Below are 12,878 nucleotides of genomic sequence, written 5' to 3'. Positions count from 1 at the left end.
TAAGGTAAAGCTAAAGGAGTTCATTACCACCAAACCAGGATTATATGAAATGCTGAAAGGTATCCTTTAAGAAGAGGAAGAGGAAGAAAAAGGTAAAGATACAAATTATGAACAACAAATACACATCTATCAACAAGTGAATCTAAAAATCAAGTGAATAAATACTCTGATGAACAGTATGAACTGGTGATTATAATAGAATCAGGGACATAGAAAGGGAATGGACTGACTATTCTTGGGAGGAGGGGGGAGGAATGTGGGGGGTGCGGGAAGAGATTGGACAATAATCGTGCACCTACGGATGAGGACAGTGGGTGGGGAGTGAGGGCGGAGGATGAGGTGGGAACTGGGTGGAGGGGAGTTATGGTGGGAAAAAAGAGTAACTAATGTAATAACCTGAACAATAAAGATTTAATTTAAAAAAAAATTTCCTCAATTTATTCTCATGTGAATAGTCTTCTCCAGGTAATTACAGACACACACACACACACACACACACACACACACACACACACACGTGAGGATTTCAAAAAGAAGATTCACAAAAAGGATTTTTTTTAGGTGAAGACTTCCTATGAGAAATAACATGGACAGAAGTGAGGTTTGTCCATGAAAGGCTATTCTGTCCCAGAAAAATGGCCACAACAACAGATAAAAAAGGCAACAGGGAGAGGGATGGATAGATTCTGAAACAATGACATCTGATCGGGTGGCCCCATCTGGCCAGAAGGTTACGGCTCATCAGCAAGTTCTAATTCAACTTGTTAGGGCTTGAAAATTCTCTGGGGACTAAGTGAGCATGCTCTGTTTTCATGGCTCAGAGTCCCAGGAGCAGGTGGAAAGAAGAGTGATTCTTTAAGCAAGGTGGCAAGAGGGACTCTACCCTGACAGGTGGCAATGAAAATGCAGGCGCAAATTCAATCTCTCAGGAAGTTAATAAGAGCACTGGCCGCTGGCCAATTTATTCTTTTTTCCTCATTGGTTTGCTAGATTGCCTTGAGGGATTAGTACTAACAGAAAACCAGTACCAAAGATGAACCTAAGTATATTTGTGCAACATAAAGGTAACTAAAGAGAAACTATCCTTGTAACCCTTTGCCTCTCTTATTTTAGATCCTCCTATAAGAACATCTAATTATAAAAGCCCCTAGATAATAAAACATAAAGCCATATCATATTTTTTCTAAAATTACCTTTCAGTCATACAGCTATTTCATTGCTTTTACTTTCTCTAATACCATTTTCTTTTCTTTTCTTCCTTTTCTTTTTTTTTTTTAAGGCCACCAAAAATTTTGGTGGCCTCCAAAAAAAAAAAAATAGGGAGAGAGAGAGAGAGAGAGAGAGAGAGAAATCTAATACCATTTTCAAAGTACCTTTAAAAACTTTTATTTTAAATCCTTTTTTTAATTTTAGCCATTTTTGTTTTTGTACAAAATATTCTCTACTTGGCAATTAATCTAGAGTGATACTATAATCACTATTGTAGGAATTAAACAATATTTCTATAAGATTTGTGGAAGTTATCTCTTATTAATGATCTTAGTCAACTGTTTTTATTCTCTAAGATATAAAGTTACAACAAAAATTAATAATTGACCTTCAGGTCTATGCTTCCTTCAATCCAATCTTTTCCTTGTAACAGTGGAATTCGGGCATATTCACGGAGGAGTCTAATGTAGCAGATTCTAGTTTCACTTAAAGAAAGTAAAATTTAGTTCTTTCATTCTTGTATATTCATCAACTCACCAAAATACTCCAGCTGACGCTTGCTTCACCTCTAAAGGATGCTGGAGTAAACACAAAGTCATCTTTTCTTGAACTTTTGGATCAATGAAGGTCTAAGGAAATCAGAGTAAACAAAATCAGGTGAGAGAAAGGGCTTGCTAAAGTGAAATCTAGCTCTAGAAATAGGAATTTTGGATTTTGAAATCCAACCATTTACGAGTGTTGAAGCAAACAATATTTACATGAATACATTCTTTCTTTTTTTTTTTAAATCACCCCAAAGCAGAGGAAATGAAAAAAGAGAGCTGCCTGCAGGTCTTAGCCTACCCTTGACTTCATCTTACCCAAGGGATTAAAATGGTGGTCTCCTTGTGTGAAAGCCCTGGGGGTGTTTTCTAAGAAATAGAGGAATGGGAAAAGTAAGAAGAGAAAGAAGTAGCTAAGAAATAATAACTATTTTATGTCCATTAATTCATTTAAAAATGCAATGACTTCTCTTTTTTAAAAAAGATTGAAAGTCATGCTTGCATGAAAATTTTATTTTTTTACATTTCAAGCTCAGGTTTTGACTCTTGGTCCAGAAAATAATTTTCCTAATGAAAAAAAATGGCTCCAGTTTGTTCAGGGAGAATAAGAAGTTGGTTTCAAACACCTTGAGATTGAGGGTGATAACATGACATCCAAGCTGAGGCAGCAGAAAAGAGGGCATCCTGTCCATATTATGATCCTTAAGGAGGTCCCTGCTGATAGTTAAATTGGGGACACCCAGGTAGCTCAATGCCTTAAGCAAAGGATTAAATTGAAATGCCCTTTAATGATCTGAGGTCATTCAACAATCAAGTTATTATATTTAATTCCCCTACTCTAATGCCAGGATCACTAGGCAACCTGCTGATAATAACTTGCTTTCCCACGAAAGTCTGCCTGCAGGGAAAGAATGCACTAGTCATGCATGCTAAAGTGAGCATGCTGGTGTTCCTGACAGTTTTATTGCACTTTTTTTAATTGATTGATGAGAGAGAAAGAGAGAGAGAGAGAGAGAGAGAGATGTGAGAGAGAAACATCGACCGGTTGCCTTCTGCACACACCTCAACTGCTTTGAGAAAAACATCCACATATTATAATAATAAAGCCACCAACACAAAATAATTACAATTCTTAAATTGATGACAAAAATACCTGTAGGATTTGCAGCTGGTTGGAAAAATACAGGTAACTTTATGCTTCAAGTAGGTACTTTTGTCACCCACGCGCGATTTGCGGACGCGACTAACCACTGCACAATGAGACTGCTGACTGCCTCGCTCACTCAACTCCTGCATGAGTCACGCGCGCGCCTCCCGCCTCCCCCGAGCTGCGTATCCCCGCAGCCAGCCTGTGCCATGTCTCCCGTCACCCAACCGACCGCCAGACACCTCCCACTTCTTCTAAAGCCACTTCTTCAAAATAGACTCACTCAGGCCGAAACCTGACTTCTGCGCATGGGCCACGAAGTTTCAATCGCACTATATGTGCGCGCCAGTGGTCAGCACCTGGTATTTTGTGGAAGAGCCACACTCAAGGGGCCAAAGAGTCGCATGTGGCTCGCTCGCGGTTTGCCGACCACTGCTCTAACCAACTGAGCTACCTGGCCAGGGCCTGTTACACATTTTGAGTTAATATGTTGTCATTTTTATTTGATTTCATCAGTCTCTTGAGCTAATATTAGTCTGCCCCAGAAAGATAGCTCTGGTGTTGGCATGCTATTTATTGAAGTATGGCCCTAAGTCTACAGGACAAACCACCCACTCTGGCCACAGTAAACTTGCCAAAAGGCCTCCAAGGGGACAGCCTACTGACCTGCTCGAGGTCAACAGGATGCGGTGGCTGGAAGCTTGTCCTTTGGAGTCAAGCAGCCTGCCCTTGGATTCCTGCTTTTAGCACTAAATCATCACAGAATCTGGGCAAATAAGCTCTGCGAGCCTCAGAATCCACCCGGGGTGTGGGGGGAAGGCTATGGGGGCTGGGGCGCACAGTGAAAGTGGGTGTATTAGTTATGTTTAAGGCTTTCTTTGTCAAAGTATCTACATAAGAGTTAGGGTGAAATGAGGACAGTGAATTCAACTCCTTTAAGACATTCTGCAGTAAAATAAAGGAGATGCATGTAAATGGGTAATGAGACTTTAAAGAGATGTGTTTGCATAGGAAGGCAGAGCCATGGGTATAAACTGAGGGAGCACAGCCAGTGGAAAGGGAAAGACGGAAACTACAGGGTAAAGTGACAAAGAGGCAACGGAATTGGAGGAGATTGGAAAAGAAAGGAGCCAGGGCAGTTGGGGAAGAGACAGGAGCACCCGAAGCCAGGACAGGAGTGCAGCACGGAGTGCAGCACGGGCACATTCTTGGCAGCTCTCTCAGGGCAAGTAGGCCCAGGTGAGCCCCTTCCTGCCTGGCTTCATCTCGGGGTCCAAGGAAGAACTGGGGTGCCTCCCCCCCTGGGAGAAAGCCTCTATTTAGCAGTGGGTTCTCTCCAGTTCTCAGGACTCAGGGACAAGATGGGCCAATGGGGAAAGGGCCCATCCATCTTCAACGAGCCCAACCCCAGACCTCACCCACTGTGAGGACCTCCTGCCCTCCTCTCCTTCTATTCGCCAGTCTCTGCTCTGTTCTGCTTGTCTTCCTCTCTCCCCAACTCTGCTTCCTGTCCCTCTGGAGACTGTACCATACAGGAGAGACTTTTAGGATAACAGGTTCCAATCCCAGCTCAGGTACTTTCTCTCCAGCGGTACTTTGGCCAGGCCACTTTGCCCTCCTAACACTCAATCTCTGAATCTGTAAAATAGAGAAAATAATGCCTTTGTCCCAGAGGTGAAGTGAGGTGAAATAAACATGCATATACAGTTCACTCCATAAAAGTATTCCCTCCCCACCTGACCTCCTCCCCAGTCTGTCTTTCCTACTCCCTACCTTCTCTCCTCTTTCAATCTTCCGGTTTCCTTTCCCTGTTGCCCTAAATTTCCTCCACATTTCCCACTACAGCACTTGCTTTCCAACCCAACACACCTCTTTGAGGACTGACCTAACCAAGAGTGGGAGAAGGGGGGCTCCCTGGGAGGCCAGCGTCAGGGTGAACTTAAGTAAACCTTGAAAAGCCACCTGCTTGAACAGGGTAACTCGCAGGATCACTCGGCAATCTAAATCAGGCCACGACTGTAAAGGAATGAGCATAGGCCTCCTGCCACAAAGTTAATACTCAACAAAAAGCTCTTATTATTCAGTGTATTTTTAACTCTCCACAACTTTAACATGAACAATAGTGGGGTCTGAGGGAGGGAAGTTGTAATGGCAGATTTAGGGAACCAGCCCCTTCTCTCCTCATGATGCCTTCCATCTTCTCTGGTCCTACCCCTTGGCTTTCCTCCCACGGCTCTAGGTTCCCAGAGGCTGAAAAGCAATGCTTTATTGAGTCCTCCCACCCCTGGACACAGCAGCCTTGCAGTCATATCTGCTGGCAACCATCCCTGCCAGCCCAAGAATATTCCCGAGATAACCCACGGTCAGGCCCCAGAGCACAGCTCCAAGGACCCAGGGAAAGGAAATCTTGAGGGGGGGTGGCGGGGGGCGGGCAGGGAAATCTCAGCCTTGAAAGGTGAGAACAATGAGGGATGAGGAATCAGCCCAGGCCTCTGTCCTGCATGTGTGCAACTGGAGTGTAGTTTTAGGGTGGAAGGTGTATATAATGTTTTAATCATATTTGGTGTCAGTGACAGCTGCCAAGGACCATAATGCTTACAGATTGTAGATACTGGGCAAAAATAGAAGTAAAAAGAAATTTAAGCTAGTCTGTGTATTTATATGTATGTTTATAAAAGTGGTGGTTAGTGCAGCCAAATTTATAAATTGCTTAGCAATTATATTTAACTTCCATGCCTCAACAATAAATTATTTTATTTCCCATATAATATATATCAGATTGATTTTGTTGTGCGTTGTCAGGTCAACACTGAAATCTGTTTATATTCTGTTCGGCATGCAGCTGTTACCCAGCCACAAAATTCTAAAGCAGTGGGAACCCTGCTTCCCTTCCTCGTCCTGTTTATCCACTGCTCATTTTCCAACTTAGTCTCCTAGTTTCCTCGTCTTCCCTTTTTCTTCCTTCCCTAGCCTGCTCTCTCTGCCTCCCTTGTGTATTTTCACCCTCCTCATCCTGCCTGTCTCTTCCAAACATGTCTCCCCTGACTTGGTCCTCTTCCCTCCCCTTCTCACTTCCCTATTCATCCACCAGCACTAGAGTAGAGTGCTGGGTTTGGTCCTGCTAGCCCTGTAACCTCCACAAGTTCCCTTCCCTTCTAAGCGCTGGGGTTTTTTTTATCTGTCAAAGCGGCAATCAGGGTGACTCCAGGATCACTAGGCAATCTAAATAAGGTCATGACTGTAAAGGAATGAGCACAGTGACTCCTGTTACCAAGTTAAGGCTCAAAAAAGAAAGTCCTTATTATTAAGTGTATTTTTAACTCTCCACGAGTAGAAAACCTCCTATCAAATCTGAGAGCCATCCCTACTGACGTTCAATTATCAAACAGTTATCAGGTGCCTATTCTATGTCAAACCTGGGCTGGGTAGAGGGAGGCAAAGATCATTAGGCCACATCTGTCCTTCAAAAGCCCACCGTCTGAGAAAGACAAGACAGACAGACACATGGAAGAATCATTAGCGTGGCATGTGTAGGGCTAGGATAGAAGGTACCAAGATCCATGGAGTCCAAGGGAAGGGTGTCACCAAGCTTGCTTTGCAGAGTCAGCTGAGACCTCACAGATGGTGATTCCAAGTAGTATCCTTTTGAAAGAAATAGAAGAGTTTGCTTAATAAAATGAGGTAAGGACGGGTAAAAGGAGCAAAATGTGGAAAGATCATGAAATGTGGAAAGCATGAAAGAGAAGGTTTGAGGAGCAGCGGCAGTCATGGCAACCAGACTGCAGGGAGCATGGAGGAATGTGGTGTGATATGGGGCTGGCAAAATAGATAAGAGATAGATTCTGAAAGAAGGCAAAATCTCATCATCGTCACTATCATTCACTGGGTACTTGACCTCAGGCTAAGCACTTGATATATATTATCTCATTTAATCCTCACCAAAACCCTATGGTCAGGGACTGTCTCCATTTGATAGATGAGATGACAGAGAGCGTCACTATGGTCAAGAGCCTGTGGTTGACGCTGCAGGTCATGGGAAGGCAGAAGAGCTCTCTCTGTAGAATGGATGATTAGAGTTCAGCCCCCCTTGTCCATTGTCTTTGCTCCCTCGTTCTCTCAATGCAAGTGCCTGCTGACAGGGTGTCTAGGAAGGTTCCTCGCTCAGCATGGACTGGCATGGAGAGAAAGTGGGGAGAATGACAGCCGGCAAGTAGAGCTGGATCCTAGCGATGTTTCTGCAGTTGAACCGACAGAGTTTATAAATGGCTCAGATGTTATGGGGCAGAACAAGGAGCAATCTGGGGTGACTTTCAGGTTTTTCCCTCGACACAATGAGGGGATAGAGGTGCCGTTGTCTAAAATGCCAGATACAGCAGTAAAGAGAGAGGAGGAGGAGGTGTAGGAGCAGGAGCAGGACCTGGGGTGGGAGAAAAAGTTCAGTTTGAACCCGTTAGGCTTGAACAGCCTCTGGGTCATTGAAAATATCGTCAGCACTAAAGAGAAAAGACAGACTTGCAGACTTGGAGTCGACATATAAGGAAATGTTGAAGTCACGGGGAATGAATGATCTCACTCAGGAAGAACAAGAATAAAGAGAAGTGAGGAGAGGACAGAGGGTGAGGATGAGTCAATAAAAGGACAAGGACAGAGTCCCTAGGGAACACTCCACCTCAAAAGAAGGGTCATTGAGGGGTGCATTGGGTTGAAATGCTATGCTTGCCTAGCTGAGCTCTCTCATCCTCTCAGCACCGAGCCCAGAGCCTGGCAAAGAGTAGGTGCTCAGCAAATCAGAGTTGAGTAAAGAAAAGGAGAAAGGAATTAAGGGCGGCTCAAATTAAGGAAGGAGGGTGTTTCTGCAACACAATGATCAATAATATTTAACGTTTGCATTCAGAAATTTCTTTGTTAATACTTGAAAAATATTTAATATTGCTAAGAAGTTCAGTTAGACTTTAGACATGTGCTACAAATGTGTAACATTTGGAGGTTACCATTTTCTGTTACTTTTCATGAGAAATCCTGAAAACAAATACTAGCATCTAATTCTTGCCCGTGCCTTGCAAGTATATAGAAGTTTTGTTTCAAGGAGAACTATAATTTCCAGTTTACTTTGATGCGATAGGTTAAGTGTTTCCCTGCTAAATGAAAATTTCTAGTTAACCATGTAAACACAAAATAAAATCCTCCTGTGAAAAAACAATATATCTGCCAGGGGTATAAAAAAATCACTTGGCCCCTCCTTTTTAATGATGCATGCATGGTGAAACAATATAAAGGCACAAAGAATAAATATAAATTAAAATCTACTCTGAATTTACATTTTGCTCCAAGGCTACTAGCACGGAACAACACCTGAGCAAAGGTGACAGATCGTGGGCACAGATGTTGGGATCACATATGAGATTTGGTATCTCCTCATCTTCTTTCTAATAATCCTTCAGCCCCCGATTAATGTTTCTTGCCAGTTTCTTTTTTCTTCAAAACAGCTCATTGTTATCAAGCGACCTGAGAGTCCCTCATGTCTATCAACGAAACAACTAGACAAATGAATTTCTTCAAACACATCTCAGAACTGAAAACATATCCCTCAAGCCTCAGAGAAGAGCTTAGTGGCAAACTGTTCGTGTCCAAAGCATGAATTGACCACAGAATAGAAAACACCTTGAACAGGTGCACTAGCTACAAACCCTCTGAAAAAAACTAAAACCAACTCCTACCAAAGGAAGTGACAAATACCCACCAATTAAAACACACACACACACACACACACACACACACACACACACACACACACACAAATGGGACATGATGTTGCTCCCATTACTGTTTAATAGGTGATGATTACAAGATTTTTTAAAAAATCAACTTCAAAGAAAATGTCCTATTTCCCATACCAAACTAACTTTTCCCAAATTTATTTTTTAATAAGAGGAGAATAAAAAAGACTATTTGCTAAGCCTCAACCACATGGAAAAGAGAAAAGGAAAGCCCCAAACAGCACACAGCTAGCACTCCTTAGTCTGCCCGAGTCACCAATTCCTGAAAGCTCCCTCCGACTCACCTCAGCCTGGACCTACCCCTCTCCCGACAGGGGAGCTTTCCCAGCAGTGCAGGAAGATCAAACAGGTACCCATTCCATGACCATCTCAGGGAGAAACGCAAGGCTATTCTGAAAGCTCTAGTGATTACACAGAAAACAAGCTGGGTCTCTAGGGGACATTCTTGAAAACCTGAGACCAACTCCGAGAAAAACACTCTTGACCACTTACCACCACCCTGAAGCAGCTATGTGGCAGATCAGAATCAGCACCTCATCAGAAAAAAAGAGGAAGATGTGGGGGAGCAGTTTCACTACCAGTGAGGAATTGGGGGAGAAAACGCTCCTTGGAAAAATACCAAAAGCCCAGAAGAGTCTCTCCTTCTATCGCTGCCGCCGGCTGCTGCCCGGGCAGAACTGGTTAATCTTGGAGAAACAAAAGGAAGCTCCCAGGAGGCTGGCTTCGGGAGGATGACTTCCTCGGTGGGAACCAAGAGTTCAGAAGGATGGACGCGGGCAACGGCAGGGGTGACCAGCTACCACTTCTGCTTAGCAAACTTTTATCAGCCCTTGGTTGAGGGAGAGAGATAAGCAAACATCCCTGGAGTTCTCACCTGTTTCTCCCAGACATGAAGGCATTGGCAAGGGTCGGTTTGTGTGTTTTTCTAGTCATTACAAGGGGAATTCAACTCCGTTATGGATGAAAGCTAAGCACACTCATGCAACATTTACTAGCAGGGCAAGGACACTTCCTGTTTCCCAACAGCCTGAATTTCAGCTCAGAAGAGGCAAACAGTTAACCCTGAGGATACCAAAGAACAAATGCATGGAGGAAATGGACTTGAGTTTGTAGTTCCAATCGCTTTGAGAGAGTTCTGGCTTTTAAGATGGGATTAGGGGAACACAAAGTATTTTCGTTTGTGGCTATTTTTAAATGAAACGATTATAGTTCCTTTTAAATATGTCTAAATCCACTTATGGGTTTTCCAGAAGTTGCATCAGCTTTGCAGTTAAGTACTGAAACCAAGTCTGTTTTCATCATGTCTCTATCACTAGTGCAAGCTGATCCCCTGTGCATTGTCGACTCCATTCTTCTAGGATATCTGGTACTGAGCGCCCAGTTTTCCACAGAGCCAGAGCAGAGAGAAAGGGGGGCCTCTCCCACCCAAGGCTCCACAGTCACAAGGAACGGCAGATTCTTGAAACAAGAATGATAGCTTTCCTTTTTGGATGACAAAAAGGACCAAGAGCCTGGCTGGTGTGGCTCAATGATTTGAGCATCATCCCATGGACCAAGAGGTCCCGGGTTCAATTCCCAGTCAGAACACAAGCCCTGGTTGTAGGCTTGATCCCCAGTAGGGGGCATGCAGAAGGCAACTGATCAGTGTGTCTCTCTCATCAATGTTTCTATTTCTCTCTTCCTCTCCCCTCCTCTCTATCTAAAAGTCAAATTTTTAAAAAAGGACCAAGAACAAACGGCCTATGCAGTGAAGCAATTGTTTCTTTAAAATATTTAAAATGAAAAACTTTTACATTAAAAAAAAATAGGTATAGCTTCTATACCATTTTTTAATTTATCATATTGGCAACTATTTGGTAATTCCCTTTGTTGAATAAGTATAAGGAAATCAGTATCTTCTCCTACACCATAGTGGGAATAGAAATTGGTAAAATAGTTTTAAAGGGAAACCAAGGAATGCCTTTAAATATAGAAATGTGTATGTTTCCATCTCTTAAAAATTTACTTTTCAAATGATCACAAACAAGCAAGTATATCTGTAAGTATGTTAATTATAGCACTGTCTGTAAAAGCAAACAACCAAAAATATCTTAAAGATAGGGGACTGGCTAAATAAGTTAAGGTGCATCTGTATAAAGGAGTGCTATGCAGCCATCAAGAGGGAGGAGAACTGGACTGGAGAATCAGATATCTGGACTCAGATGTGTCTCCACCAATGACAGACCAGGTCACTCTGAGCAAGTTCCCAAGCCTCTATGTGCCCACCCGAGCCTTTTCTGATCTTCCCAGCATCTCTGGTCCCTCCCTCGTGGGCACTACTGGAGACTGGGTTTGGTACCATCCACCTGTGCTGATCCTATAATGTCTGCTATCTCCCCTCCCTGCTCATAAAATGTTTTCCTTGAGGTGAGGACTATAATGACTGTGCCTTCAGTTTTGCATATCTCTCTCTCTCTCCTTCTCTCTCCTCTCTCTTCTCTCTCTCACTCTCTCTAAATATCAATGGAAAAAATTTTTTTTGCTCTCTCTCTCTCTCTCTCTCTCTCTCTCTCTCTCTCTCTCTCTCTCTCTCTCTCTCTCACACACACACACACACACACACACACACACAGACTTGCACTATAAAGGTGTGAGTGCAAATTAAGGAGCTACATGTTGTGTTTTTATTGCATTTACCCAAAAGTTTCTGATGCCAGAAAAAGTTCATGTGCCTTGTCACTTTCCCTGAAATTTCAAGGTTAGAGATGCCTTTCCTTGGCTTACTAAAAATATTCTTGCCAAATGCTTCTTTAAAAAGCTCTAAATTGCTTTAAAATGCTTTAGTTTTATGTACTAACTAGAGGCCCAGTGCACAAAATTCATGCATGGGGGGGGGGAGTCCGTTAGCTCGGCCTGCACCCTCTCGAAATCTAGGACCCCTCGGGGGATGTATGACTGCCGATTTAGGCTTGATCTGTGGATCAGGCCTAAACCGGCAGTCAGGCATCCCTCTCACAATCCGGGACTGCTGGCTCCTATCTGCTCGCCTGCCTGCCTGATCACCCCTAACCACTCACCTGCCTGCCTGATCACCCCTAACCGCTGCCTGCCTGATCACCCCTAAGCACTCTGGCTGCCTGATTGCCCCTAACTGCTCTCTCTGGTCTCTGGTGGTTCTGGTCTGTGGTCATTTTGGTCATTCTGCCATTTTGGTCACTGGGCTTTTATTATATAGGATTAGTTACTTGATATAATCAAAGTATTTTCATAACTAAGAACACTGGCAGAGCAAGGAATCCTAATGGGAGAAGCAAGTAGAAAGGATAGAGAAAGGCTCATCACAGAATGATGCTCATGCTTATCTCATGCATAAAGCTTTCATAATGCGTGTGTGTATAGGAGAAGGAGAGAGAGAGAGGGAGAGAGAAAGAGGCTCCAACCACTGGTTCCTTATTATTTTGAAATATTCATTCATTTCAAAATGAAGTGTCTTTTGCAGATGGATCTTTGGGTATTTAAATAAAAATAATTTTATAGTGTCATAGAATTATATACTTAAAATCACAGAGCATCAGATTTATTTGTCTCATTATTTAAAGTCCCAAAGGTCTTCATCAATCTCAAGAATATAACATTGCAGTAGTTGCCACTCTTCCTGTCAGTTGGAAGAAATGGATTTAAACATATTTTTATTCAACAAATGCAGATACTCTGCTAGGCACTTTGTGAGATATAGCAAGATGAAAAAAAATGTGATTCCTGTTCATGAGACACTTATCAAGTGCTGGGAGGAGTCAGACTTGCAGATGAGGGGATCTACCCTAATAAAAGACAAAAGTGCGAATTGACCATACCTTTGCTACACCTTAAGTCACACCCACCAGCCAATCAGAGTGACTATATGCAAATTAACCCAACCAAGATGGCGGCGGAAAGCCATGGAGCTGGAGCAAGCAGGAGGCTTGGTTGCCCCAATGATGGAGGAAGCCAAGCTTCCCAGTCAGCTGCTGCCTCCTCTCAAGGCAACAAAGTTTCAATTATAGAAGATAAATAAACCCCAGATACCTACTTCCAGTCACCATGGCCACAGAGGTGGAGTGAATAAAAAAAAAAAGGAAAGGCTGGGAGCTTTCGTCGCAGGGGGGCTTGGTCAGTCTGAAAACAGCCATCAGCCCCTCACCCAGGCTGGCCCGGCACCCCCGGGGGGCCCCCCCCCCATATGCC

General features: G+C 43.3%; 1 protein-coding gene across 5 annotated transcripts in view; it reads right to left on the bottom strand.

Moving 5' to 3' along the window:
* The window catches only part of ATP8B4 (ATPase, class I, type 8B, member 4), a 220,759-nt gene extending 211,134 nt beyond the window's left edge, over positions 1-9,625 (bottom strand). Inside the window, exons 1-2 of one of the 5 annotated variants that reach the window (XM_015558941.1) lie at positions 9,550-9,625; positions 1,747-1,838 (exon numbers count right to left, since the gene is read on the bottom strand). The gene's annotated coding sequence lies outside the window, so the exon portion shown is untranslated. The other 4 variants (XM_015558943.1, XM_006756016.2, XM_015558942.1 and 1 more) reach the window with 4 other exon arrangements.
* Between the last annotated feature and the right edge of the window lie 3,253 nt (positions 9,626-12,878).

Source organism: Myotis davidii, unplaced genomic scaffold (assembly GCF_000327345.1).
Source record: "Myotis davidii unplaced genomic scaffold, ASM32734v1 scaffold132, whole genome shotgun sequence".
NCBI classification, from domain to species: Eukaryota; Metazoa; Chordata; class Mammalia; order Chiroptera; family Vespertilionidae; genus Myotis; species Myotis davidii.
The sequence above is the reverse complement of the archived record's forward strand: the minus strand, read 5'-3'. Positions and strand labels throughout refer to the sequence as shown.